This window comes from Myxocyprinus asiaticus, chromosome 27 (genome assembly GCF_019703515.2).
Source record: "Myxocyprinus asiaticus isolate MX2 ecotype Aquarium Trade chromosome 27, UBuf_Myxa_2, whole genome shotgun sequence".
Taxonomy (NCBI): domain Eukaryota; kingdom Metazoa; phylum Chordata; class Actinopteri; order Cypriniformes; family Catostomidae; genus Myxocyprinus; species Myxocyprinus asiaticus.
The window spans coordinates 48,542-62,905 of record NC_059370.1 but is presented as its reverse complement, the minus strand read 5'-3'; the positions used below and the strand labels follow the sequence as shown (position 1 = coordinate 62,905).

The window sequence follows — 14,364 nt, the reverse complement described above, 5'->3', positions numbered from 1 at the left end:
CTTACATTGATTCTCATCAATGTTCTATTGATTTTAATAATAATAATCTTTGATAATTATTAATTATTGCTAATAACCAAACCCTCTCCTAAACGTAGCGCACTACATTTACTGGAGCCCCATATGAGGTTTTAATGAGTTAGATTCAATTAATTATGTTAAATATTAATTAATAACTAAAGAAATAATAACCAATTATTTCTGATAGTAACACTGATCTAAACAACCAGTAAAGCCCTACACATCTCATCCTCCATCTCCTCATGGTCCGGGTCTTCCTGCAGTAGTCCCTGGTCCAGCAGATCTTCCTCCTGTGTGTTCATGCCCTCATGAGCCATGTCCTCCTCTGCTATGAACCTAAGCTCATCAGCAGTCAGCTGCCTCCTCCTCTTGAGGGTGCTGAGCAGGGAGCCATAGTCTCTATCTGATCTCTACAACAGAAAACAAAAGTACAACAATTGGTAGCCAGCAGTGTGTTCTTCACAAATCCATACACTGAATAGTCACCAAAGGTTTGAAGACTAAGCAGAATGTCCAACTGCAGACAGCCCTCTCACACTTTCCTTGTGAACAGGAAGCTACACACAATCTAAAATCATGTCTGTGTGATGGATGGGTAAGTCTATCTGCTAAATTATTGAAAGATATCTACCATTTTTTTTTATTACATGGGAAAATCAACAAGCTAGATAACTTATCTAACTAGCAGGCCAGTTTCCAGGCAGGTCTGAACAGCGTCTGCTCTCTGCCTCACATTACATCAGGCGGATTTTTCACAAGCGACAAAATTGGCAGAAGAAATTATTGATATTTAGCTAAATATTTACATAGTATTGCTAGGTAATGTTTATTTAGCAAGTTTCACAGAAATTTGCTTAAAAATAGAGGCTAGCTGCCTGTCCGATGAATGCCAACGGTCATGTCATTTTTTCCAGAAATAACTAGCGTTACTCCTACAAATAAATGCTTCATAACTAAAACGTTTTGACTTTCAATAGACAATATTGACAAAACATGTTAAATAACTTGTCTAACCTCGAAAGATCACCTCAGTTTTCAATTTGAAGCAGTAAGTCCAACACTGAAGGTAATCTCCCGGCGTATCCTCTCTGGCTCCGCTCAGGCAAATGGAGGATGACGTTGATGATGATACATTTATTATTCACGCCCAGTAACCGCTTAACCAATCATATGTGCTTTTAGCTTATATTGTCATGAGTATCTGGCTGTTTTCAGAAATAAAATCGATGATTGGACAGGAACCATGGGAATAATTGTTCCCAAATTTGAATGCTCCGGCTGGTAAGGGTTAATGGACTTAAGAGTGGTTCAAAGCTCTCGTTAATTTATGAAATTTTTACAAACTACTTGGATAACAATGCTTTTGGGAAATGTGCCTTAGAGATTAAGTACTATTTAAGTGTTACTAACGTTCTACTTAAGTGCTACGGGAAACCCAGCTATATAACCAAGGACAGAATAAGAACTGAGTGGCCCATGTGCCGGTACACCAGGGAGGCCCCCAATGATGTGTCACGTTACTACATTCACTTTTATGCGCCACAGGATGCTTGCTAGATTTGGTTGGGTTTTTCAAATTGACAGAAGAAAAGTTTGGAGCAATGTCTTAGTTATATGTACTTTTTAATTATGAATCGATCTAAAAACATGTGCTATTAATAAGGATGTGCATGCTATTCAAATATCAAAATCACTATTCTGTTATTCTGCATGTGTTTAGAGGTCTTCAACCCGATCTGTGTCCGATGGTACACGACAAACCTACAGGTTTTGGTCCAGGTTCGGGTCAGTTTTTCCTACACACTCTCACGGCAAAATCTTAAGGATTCATGCGACTTTTCTAAATTTGGCAAATTCATATGATATCATACGACTGCACTCGTATGAATTCGTACGACTTTCACTACAGCCAATGACATCGCCGGACATCGTTTCCATCTAATATGTGACAAGTACTTGCTTCTGTCACACACAACAGCTTCCAATCATGTTTACACACTCTACTGATCGGTTAAGTTTAGATAAGGGATTTGGGTAAGGGCATAATATTAATAAGCATGTCCTTAATGATTTGTGTGTGAAACTCATGCTTACTTCTGCATTAGACATCCGGGCATTTGTACATGATGAAATCATACAAATTCATATGAACGAACTCATACAAAATCATACGAAATAGCCAGCTCCTAAAATATGTACAAATTTTCATGAGACTGGGTTGGTTTTCCAAGGAGGCTAGAGGGTGAGTTATGGGCTGTTCACACATGTGTCTAGGCCATGTAAACATGCACTGGACGGACGTCTTTGATCATTGTGCCACAACTCACTGTTATGTTTAAAAGAACTTTAATATTATAAACGCATCTCAAGACACTGTTTTACAATTCGTTGCGCAGGACCGTCGCATTTTTTTTAGACATTGTTAACTTGAACATAATTTCTATATTCATTAACGCATCATTGCATCAAGCTTTATCAGTGCTGGTGTTACAAGTCAACATTCTGATGAAGTTCAGGTTGCAAAGAGCACTTAATGTGTCTGTTTCACATGATTCCAGACTGTTTTTCACCTGGCAAAGTTTCAGCGCTTGATAAATGGTGAGCCACTGTTTTTTTCCCCTTTTGCTCTGGTATGCAAATTGAACCTGTCCTGGCAGAATTATGCATTTTCCATTGATTAAGAATAGGCCAATTATGTTGCAGGCAGTGACAAATTATTTTTGTTTGACTTTAATGTGATTTTATCATTTGAAGATCTATGTATTGTGCTATTTAGGCTCATAGCTCACTGTGCACTTTATTCCCTGCTATCTGAGACTGTGTTTGATGCATCCATGGCAATAAGCGTTCTTTATTCCTGAGTCCAGACTCATAATACAGTAACCATTTCTGAACTCTTGCAGTTAACCAAATATAACAAAAGGTTACCGTGCACATTTTTAGGATATTAAGGCACCTTTCTCTATTTCATTAAACATTTTAAACATTAAACATTTTACTCTGATGGCGCCGGTGAGGTCGGCTGCCGTCTCGATTGCTCCGACCACAGTTTGCTTTTTTCTCTTGCACTTTAAGTTATTTTAATCTTTCTTACTTCTCACCATGGTTACTAACAACTATGACAGACATACTCTTATCTCTGTTGGTCTACAACTTACTCACCCATCGGTTTTAAAACCAGACCCATGCTGGCCAAGCGAGATTGTAAGGAAGGACAAAGGACACGACCTGAAACGGCGGCCCCAAGGGAAACTCGCGCTCACCGTGCTCCTCTGCCTAGTATTATGCTAGCCAACGTTCAGTCACTGGAGAACAAGCTGGACGACCTCAGGGCCAGGGTTAAGTTCCAAAGGGACCTTAGAGACTGCAACCTCCTCTGCTTCACTGAGACATGGCTGAACAGAGCGATTCTGGACCATGCCATCCAGCTGGCCGAGTTCTTTTCGGTTTTTCACATGGACAGAACAATGGAGTCAGGGAAGTCAAGGGGAGGTGGTGTATGTCTGATGGTTAACAACGGCTGGTGCAACAGCGTGAGCATTGTTCCTCTCACACGTTCCCGCACACCCAACCTGGAGCTTCTGACCATCAAATGTCGCCCTTTCTAACTTCCTCGAGAATTCACCTCGATCATAGTAAGTGATGTTTATATACCACCTCAGGCGAACACGGACACTGCCTTATGTGAACTACACAAGGCTCTCATTGTTCATCAGACTCATCACCGGGACGCTGCGCTCATTGTGATGGGGGACTTTAACAGCGCCAACCTAAAACGCGCAGCGCCAAACTTCCACCAACACATTACCTGCCCTACTAGAGGCAAAAGGATCCTAGATCAATGTTACACCCCATTTAAACAAGGCTACAAAGCACAGTCTCTACCACCGTTTGGGAAAATCGGACCATGTTGCCATCTTCCTCATACCCAAATACAAACAAAGGCTGAAACAAGAAGCTCCGGTTCAGAGGGAGGTCACGTGCTGGATGGTCCAATCAGTGGCTACTCTGCAAGACGCTCTAGATGACGTAGATTGGGACATGTTCCGGTGCAGTTCTGATGACATCAATGTGTTTACAGAAGCAGTCGTGGGACTGATTGGGAAACTGGTAGATGATACAGTCTGCAAAACCACCATCAGGATGTTTTCCAACCAGAAGCTGTGGGTGGATAAATCCATCTGCAATGCTCTGTCATCCCGCACCGCTGTCTATAAAGCGGGTCTCGCCACCGGGATCATGGACAATTACAAAATCTTGTCTTACAACACACGCAGAGTGGTGAGGGAGGCAAAGCAGCGCTACGGGAAGAAATTGGAATCACAGTTTCAACAGGGTGGCTCTAGAAGCCTGTGGCAGGGACTGAGAACGATAACGGACTATAAAACACCATCCCTCAAAATCGCGATTCGCGATGCTTCTCTCTCAGACGAGCTGAACACTTTTTGCGCTCACTTTGAGGCTGCAGTTTACTGCACTAACAGTGCTGACAGCGCCAATAGTGATAATGGCTGCTTGTATGCGGAGAGCAATAATGCTGGAAACGCGTTCACCATCACAGAGTGCGACGTGACAAAGGCTTTCCGGAGAGTGAACATCAGGAAGGCAGCAGGACCAGATGGAATATCAGGTCGGGTCCTCAGAGCCTGCGCTGACCAGCTAGCACCGGTGTTCACAGAGATATTCAGCCCCTCCCTGGAACAGTCAGTAATTCCAACCTGCTTTAAACAGTCCATCATTGTTCCTGTCCCGAAAAAACCCCAACCTTCCTGCCTTAATGACTATCATCCTGTAGCATTGACCTCAATTGTGATGAAGTGCTTTGAAAGACTGGTCAGAGACTTCATCACCTCCTCACTACCTGACACCCTGGATCCCTTACAGTTCCCTTAACGTCCAAATTGCTCAACGGACGATGCCATCACACATCTCCTCCACACAGTCCTAGATCATCTGGACAAGAGGAAGGGAAATTATGTTAAAATTATGTTTGTTGATTACAGTTCAGCTTTTAATACTATAATTCCCTCTAAACTCACCACCAAGTTGGAGGACCTAGGATTTAGCCCATCTCTGCGTCAGCGGATCTCCAACTTCCTGACTGACAGGCCACAAGCAGTAAGGGTGGGCAGACATGTCTCACCCCCCCCTCAGCACTGGAGACCCCCAGGGTTGTGTTTTAAGCCCCCTGCTGTACTCATTGTACACTTATGACTGTGTGGCCACTTCCAACTCCACCACGATTGTCAAGTTTTCTGATGACACTGTTGAGGTGGGCCTGATCTCTGATAATGACGAGAGGGCCTATCTGCAGGATATCAAAGGCCTGGAGGACTGGTGCCAGGAGAACAATCTCCTTTTGAATATCAGCAAGACAAAGGAGCTGATAGTGGACTTCAGCACAAAGCAGGCAAGGAACTACTACCCCATTATGATCAACGGGGCCACAGTGGAGAGAGTGGACAATTTCCATTATCTTGGCATATACATCTTACACTATCTGTCATGGACCTGCCACATTAACATCATGGTGAAGAAGGCCGTCAGCATCTTTACCATCTCAGGCACTTAAAGGACTTTAAACTGCCCTCTATGGTGCTTAAAAAAAAACTTTTACACCTGCACCACTGAGAGCATCCTGACAGGAAACCTCACAGCCTGGTTTGGAAACTGTACAAAACAAGATAGACTGGCTCTACAAAGAGTGGTGTGATCAGCTGAGCGCATCACCCACATCAAACCCCCTGACCTGCAGTCCATCTACAACAAACAATGCTGGACCAAAGCCAGGAAGATCATGAAAGACCTCAGCCATCCTAATAATGGACTCTTCTCTTTGTTGCGGTCAGGGAAACGCTTCCGCTCCCTGATGGCCAAAACAGAGAGAATGAGAAGGAGCTTCTTTCCACAGGGCATCCGTGTCCTGAACCAAGGACAACACCAGGACTAGGTTCACTATTCAACACCACACACTTGAAGCAATATACACTCTACATTATCATATTATTATATATCATTATTATACATCTACAACATCACCTCTATAAAATTAGCCTGTTGCAGGTCAACATACTGCACAATTGCACTTTACCTTGCACATGTACATATTGCCAGTCAACTGTTGCTGCTACCACCTCTACATCTGTCATTATGCACTATTTCATATTCATATGCATACTTTGTACATACAGTATATTTCTTCTTTCTCCTATTTTATTGTGTATTTTGTGTTTTTAATTGTGTTTTTTACTTCTATTTCTACTCCTTATCTATCTCTCTCTCTCTCTCTCTCTCTCTCTCTCTCTCTCTCTCTCTATATATATATATATATATATATATATATAATTTTATCGTAAACTGTAGAACTGTGGGGAGAAAAGTCGTACCAAGAATTTCACTAAATGTCGTACTGTGTATGGTTATGTATGTGACCAATAAAACTTGAAACTTGATTTAATGCATGCAGAATTCTGTCACTTATACAGTAGTGTAGTCTAGGGCATATGCAGGCATACGCCGTATGCCCACTTATCTTTCTTAGGATTTTGCGTATGCCCACCTGAAATAAGTGATGATATGTATGGCCCTCAAAACAATGAGTTGACTTTTGACCCAGACCTTTTTCAGTCTACTAACGCAATGCCGCAGCACCGTTGACTGAATTGACACACATTTTTTAAAAGTGTATAGAGATTCTCTCTAAATGCGCACGGAGCTGCTGGAGCACAACTGATGGCACTGGCAAGACAGACAGTCCGACTAAGCTGATCCACCAATCAGTCAAACCTCTCAAACAGGCAGCCCTGACATTATAAGCAGCAGTGAGGTGGGACAGAGCAACACTGTGTTATGCGGCAAAATAAAGTTGTTGCTTTTTTTTTAAAATTACTCATCATCTCCCTAACAAAACTGTTTCACGATTATACAGTAGGAACAGTAACCTGTGCTCATATGTCATTGCACTGTATAACTAAGGTCAAGTAAGGGCTTTATGACCTCCAAGACTGGTGGACAAATTATGAATAACATTTTCCTCCTGTGTAATAGCATATGTTCTGTTAGAATGATGTTTAATATTAGGAAATAAACTGAATAATAAATATAATGGGCTCATATAAATAAATATGCTCATCAACTTTAAAAAGGGGGGAGAGAACTTTTGTTTTTGACATCAACAACAAAAATAATGTCACATTTATACTTGAAAATCATGAACAAAACTATGCAAGATAAAAGAAAATGTTACCCATGCATGCATGATCCAATAAATTCAGGTTTTGTACTTTTGCACTTGATGTCCAGTGTGAAATCTGGGACCCAAAGCAAAACCAGTTGAACTACTAGAACCACTGCTCTAAAGAACTTCTTATGTCCGGGAGCGACAGCGCATCATACAGTTCTGGGAGCATTATGTGTGTGCGTTCCCTTATTCTTATGACTTTGCCGTGCAGATCTCTGAGATATTTTTCAAATGTGCCAATAAACCTGCTCTTCTGGACATTTCAAGTTTGTATTTCACATAGGCGATGACGTAATGAGCCATCCACTTGTCTCACCATCTGTATATTATTAGTAATTAAATCTCTGCTTCTATATTCCTGTGATTGCTGCATCTTTGCTTATGGTAATTTTCCTCCCCTGACTTCTCGTGAGGTGGTTTTTGGAGTTGTTGCATTTTAAAACAACTGCTTCTTTTATGGGATATTTGACCACATGCTGCTGGAACACAATATGGAAAATGAGAATGTGAGCTGGAAATGTTTTAATGGGCACACCATCCTGGTAGCATATATCCAAAAGCAACTCACACTATTATACGATTATTAAGATCTAACAATTTGCTTTGCAAACTCTATACAGGCTTTGGATTTTCACCTGTATTTCATGATCTCTCATTGTCGAGCTTCGATTGTGATGAAGTTCCAACGTAAATAAGTCTGCACGACTTTACTTTTGTTAAACGTTCCGTCAATGTATGCATTATTTTATTCGTCCAGAAATTATAACATTACTTACAACATGATTAACATTAGCAGTTGTACACACATCACAACAAAAGGACAAGCATTGCATACATTGCAATATTTAAGTTCTCAGTGCACTACAGAAATAGGTCTTAGCTTTATTTGTTTCAAATCAAATCAAATCACTTTATTGTCACTCGACCATATACACAAGTGCAACAGTGGATGAAAGTCTTGGGTGCAGTTCCAAGCAACATAGCAGTCATGACAGTGATGAGACACATACCAATTTACAATAAACATCAGATTTACACAACACAATTTACGAAACTAATATACACATACAATATACAAATAATAAAATACAATGTACAGTATACAATACACACAATATAGAATTCACAGTATACAATAAAAATAATGTATATATATAAATGTGCAGTAAGGTTGTATAGTGTTGTATTGACATTCAGGCTGTCAGATGATAGTCAGTTGCCAGTGTGTTGTTAAGAGAAATATAATTATGACAGTCCAATGTGAGATTAATAAAGTGCAGTGCTGATATATGTTGATCATGAGCGATCAAGAGTTCAAAAGTCTGATTTCTTGGAGGAAGAAACTGTCGTGAAGTCGGCTGGTGCGGGTCCTGATGCTGCGATACCGCCTGCCTGATGGTAGGAGTGAGAGCAGCCCATGGCTAGGGTGGCTGGAGTCTCTGATGATTCTCTGAGCTTTTTTCACACACCGCCTGGTATATATGTCCTGGAGGGAGGGAAGCTCACCTCCGATGATGTGTCTGGTAATTCACACCACACTTCGCAGGGCTTTGCGGTTGAGGGCGGTGCTGTTGCTGTACCAGGCAGTGATGCAGCCAGTCAGGATGCTCTCTACAGTGCTGGTGTAGAACCGTGTGAGGGTGCGGTGGTTCATTCCAAACTTCCTCAGTCGTCTCAGGAAGAAGAGGCACTGGTGAGCCTTCTTTACCACGGCCTCAGTGTGGACGGACCATGTGAGTTCCTCAGTGATGTGGACACCGAGGTATTGTATTGTGACTGCAATTGCATCATCAGTGGAGCGGTTGCTTCTGTAAGCAAACTGTAGTGGGTCCAGTGAGGCAGGCAGCACAGAGCAGATGTGGTCTCTGATAAGCTTTTCAAAGCACTTGCTGATGATGGGAGTTAGGGCAACAGGACCCCAGTCATTTAGGCAAGTTATCTTTGACTGTTTTGTTATGGACACAATGGTGGGTCACAGTTTAAACAGTGACGTTTCGGCCATCCTCAGGGCCTTCATCAGACATTAAGAACATCTAGGTCAAACACTATTATATGCACTCTCGCAACTAGCAACAGGTGTGTCCCTCTAATTGTAGGAGTGATAAAAAATAAATAAATAAATGGGGGGGTGAGAGGGGGGGCTTGCTCAATGGGGGGGGGGGTTCCCTCATTGCTCAACTACTCCACCTTGGGGAAGAAGAAGAATAAGAAAGTTACAATCACAAAACACACTTTTCAGTAGAACATACCATAATCTCTTTCATGGTTAAGCCCTTTTGGGAACAATGTATCTAAAAAGAAATTCCAAAAGTTAGTTACAACCTAGTGAGATTTCCCTTCTGAACCATGGCCTTTTGTTTGCACCAACAGCTCAGATCAATGAATTCCAAATTTATACTGACATTCAGAGTTTTTTTTTAGACAATTAAGATTGCAAGAGTTTTTTTTCAATAAGTGATAAACGTGTGACCTCACCTGAAATTGTACATTTTAAACCCAAGAGTAGATTTGTTCCACCAAAACATAGAAATCATTCTGTGGAGACATTTTGTCATCTGGTTGAAGACGAAGCCAAACTGTGGTGTGAGAAAATGAATAGGGTTAAGAAGCCAAACCAGAGCCCAGGTGAAAGGAAGGCTCTACAGTCAGATCCTACCATAACGATTAAGCAGGCAGATAAAGGTGGAGTGATAGTAATCATAAAGCATGGTGTAAAAGACAAGTGTTGGATGATAAGTTTTACTCTCCTTTACCTTCTGATCCAACTGTGCTTTCAATAGACAGATAAAGGAGATATTGGAATGTGCTGTAAATAACAACATCATTGACAAGTCCACTTCAACTTTCTTATATGTCCAATATCCACGGGTTCCACTTTTTTATACATTACCTAAAATTCACAAAAGTTTGGAGAATCCAGCAGGAAGACCCATAGTCTCAGGTATTGGAAGTATTACAGAAAAGACATCCCAGTACGTTGACCATCATCTCAAACCTTTGGTCACAGCACTTCCTTCTTTCCTAAAGGATACTGGTGATTTCCTGAGACTTTTAAATGAGACAGTGATACCAGAACAACGCTTGTTAGTATCATTTGATGTTCAGTCTCTATACACTGTTATTCCACATGAGGTTGGTATTGAACATTGTGTACATTTTCTGGATTTGAGATCTAACTTGACCCCTCCATCATCTTTCCTAGCTACCCTGATTAGACTTGTTCTCACTAAGAACTACTTTCGATTTGACAATGAGTTTTTCCTACAGCGGCGCGGGACAGCTATGGATACTCGAATGGCTCCTAATTTTGCAAAACTACATCTTGGGTATGTTGAGAAATTTCAGATTTTTGACAGAATTAACAATCCATTTTTTGACCAATTACTGTTGTACAAGTGTTACATTGATGACATTTTTGTACTATTTCAAGGAGATTTAGAATCTCTGAACTCCTTTCATCAGTATTTGAATTCTGTAACGGACCATTTAAAGTTCAAAATATCATTAAATGGGGACACTTTGGATTTTCTAGATGTTCATGTTACAAAGTCAGGACAATCAATGTGCACAGATCTTTTCAAGAGAAAAACAGATAGGAATAATTACCTACATGCACATAGGTGCCATCCACCTTTGCTTAAGAAAAGTCTTCCAATGAGCCAGCTACACAGGATTAAGCATATATGTTCACCAGAGAATTCGTTTGAGATCAGAAAAAAAATAAATCTGGAGTAAATTCAAAGAGAAGGGATACAAGGATGGTTGGCTAGACAGTGTAGAGGATAAATTAAAAGCAGTGTATAGGGAATAGTTACTTAACTCTTCAAGATTAACTCAAGCTAATAAAAAAGTCCTTCTGTGCAGTTTGTCACTATGTACACACCTCAATCTCCAGAACTTAGCAGCATTATACAGAAACATTGGCATATTTTAAAATCATATCCAGTTCTTTCGAAGACTTTTGAGCATTCTCCGATGACGTCATTCCGTAGAGCAAAAAATGTGAAGAACATTTTAGTCAGGGCTGATGCACGTATAATACCCCCTAAGCCTCAATCGGTTATAATCCCTCTTGGTAACTATAAATGTGGAAATTGTACCCAGTGTCAGTACACTAGGAGGCTGAAATACATTTCAGAGCCCAGAACAGGCAAGAGTATACCTATAAGAAGTACCATCACCTGTAATACATGTAATGTGATTTATGCCATACATTGTCCTTGTGGATTGTTTTATGTAGGTAAAACGTCAAAGGAATTGAGAACCTGAATATGTGAACATCATAGTGCCATACGACATGGCGATATAAGTAACCCTGTAGCACAACATTTCAAAGATTGTTCTCATTCTGTTTGTGAGTTTGTTTACTTTGGGATTGAACAGGTTGACTTTTCAGGTCGAGGAGGGGATATTGATATGAATCGTAAATCCAGAGAAACATTTTGGATTTTCTTTTTAGATATATTGTTCCCAAAAGGGCTTAACCATGAAATAGATTATGGTATGTTCTATTGAAAAGCGTGTTTTGTGATTGTTTCTTTTTTTCTTTTTTTCCCAATATTCCATATTCCTTCATTGTACTGCGCTGTGAGATGCAACAAAAACCTTCTTCAGGAGTTAAAAGCAGATCCTACATTTGTCGGTGGTGCTCCTGAATGAACGAATGAGGATCACTTAAATAGACCACATCCTATTAGGATCAGGTGTTTCCCTTCTTCTCTGACACCTGTGGAGATTGACAGCGCATAGAACAAAACAGGAAAGGAAAGAAATACAAAACCCACACAGACAGGACCATAACAATGCCTTGTTAGCGATATTTGAAAAGTACATTTGAGTAAGAAAAAGATGCTGGAATCCTGTAAAATTGTTGAATGATTAGAAATGGATTACATTTCTACAGTGAATGACAGCATTGTCTTTTCCTATGAGTAAACCATCAATGTCATGACAAAACATGTCACCCCCCAACCTCAGCAGTAATACTGATATTTTCAGCTCAGTTTCACTCTGTTTTGAAGGATTTGAAGAGTCCTTCTATTTCAATTGTCTTTCTGCTTGAGAAGCTTTTAAATATGTCATTGTGTCAGACACACACAGTGAGAGGTTCAATTGTGTATCTGCAGATGAATGTGTGTGTGTGTGTGTGTGTGTGTGTGTGTGTGTGTGTGTGTGTGTGTAACAGCATATATGATTCTGACAAACTCTTCTATGCATTCATGAATGATTGGTAGCTGTTTGAATTTCATATTTGACCTTTGTTGTGTAAATGTCAGAATAGGACAGGAGTGAGTGCTGTGGGTCTCTCTCTGTCTCACCATCAACATTAATAAAAGGCAAAACGCATAGGATATTAATATTCATATACAGTAGGATCTGTAGTCTTTCGTGAGTTTCAAAATACTAGAGAGTTTATTTGTGTGTGCTATTAGAGTTATGAGACCACCAGAACTCCAGAATCATTTGGTCATTACTGCTTCAGAAACGATTGTGAATGGATGATTTTGAGAAAAAAAATATACAGTATGTGTCAGATGTAGCTTTACTGTATGGGGTAGGCTATACTAATAACAAATGATAACTTTCATGAGTAAATCGGTAACAAACATTATAGAAGAGATCGGGGCTAGTTGTCACATGGGGAAGTTGTCACAAGGGCAACATCTCAAACATCTAGTTTAAAAAAGTCTTAAATTGAATATCTTTTGTTAAATCTGTTCTCTAAACTAAAATTCCAACATCAAGCTAATTACACACAATCAGTTGTTGTGTAATAGTAAATAATAATATTACCATATTTGCACTCATTAAGACTAGAGTCAACTATATAATGCAGTTTATAGGAACATCCACAAGGTTGAACTGTGTTCTTAGGGCAGCTTAGAGCTTCTTATATATATATATATATATATATATATATTTGATATATTCATGAAAGTTGTCACAAACATTTAATATGTTGTCATTTTACACAGTTCATTCAGTACGATAGGACTATCTGTTGGTCAAAACAGTCCTTTGATAAATTTGTATGCTTCCTTTAAAGTTTTTCTAACCCTGCTTCATTAATTATTTTGGGTTTCAGTATTGTTTTACCGCTCGCGAGATGGTTCAGAATGGAGAAGACTTGACACATACCGGTGGTTCAAACAAATCAAGCAGGGCACAGAAATGCATCTATTCTCCGACACCAAACTTTACAAAAAATATTTAGTAAGTTCTGTTCTCTGGTTTGTGTGCAGCTGTGTTGTGTTGTGTTGTTTCTATCGTGCAGTCTCATGAATGCGTAGAGTAGAGCAACGGCCAGTCAACAGTTTCACTAAATAATACATTAGATTTCAGTTTGTTTCTCACCAAACCTTACCGTATGCCTTTAAAACAATCATGAGTCTCGTGGAATAATTTATTAGACTTCTGAATTATACTTTTGTGTTCTTTTGAAACTAACAATTTCTCCCTTTGTGTTAAGAAAAAAGTAATATGTGGTTATAACAACACAGGGGTGAGTAAACTATGACTGAATTTTCTTTTATAGGTGAACTAACCCTTTAACATTAGATAATGCATTAGGTATCATGAACAGTAATCAATATTGTTTTTACAGCATTTATTAATCTCGGTTCTTAATCTTAATGTATACAACTTTACATGTTAAATATGTATTAGTATGTTGAAATTAACGTTAACCAAGATTAATAAATACTGTAAAAGTATTGTTCTTTGTTAGTTCCTGTTAACTAATTGAGTAATGTTAACAAATGGAACTTTTTGTAAACTGTTTTTTATTGTGTGGTTGACATGACATACTTCTGGGAAGCTGACCTGTCCTATCATGCAGGGGCGGACTGGCCATACGGAGAACCTGGACTTTTCCCGGTGAGCCGGCCGCAAAACGGGGCCGAACGGGCGCCGATAAACTGAAACGGGCTGCCGCGTTATGCCGAAGGGGGCTGCGATATGCAGAAAAGGACAGCGACACCAAATGATGATACACTGACTAATAATGTATTAAACACTAACGTTAGTATGTTTGGTAATATTAATGACAGTGTTTGCATGGTGAGGGTTTATAATCATGCAGCCGCATTGTGATTGGCTGAGCG

The 14,364-nt window shown here is 39.9% G+C and overlaps 1 protein-coding gene across 4 annotated transcripts in view; it reads left to right on the top strand.

The window, feature by feature from the left end:
* The window catches only part of arhgef9b (Cdc42 guanine nucleotide exchange factor (GEF) 9b), a 105,986-nt gene that overhangs the window by 45,307 nt on the left and 46,315 nt on the right, over positions 1-14,364 (top strand). The window lies entirely within an intron of this gene.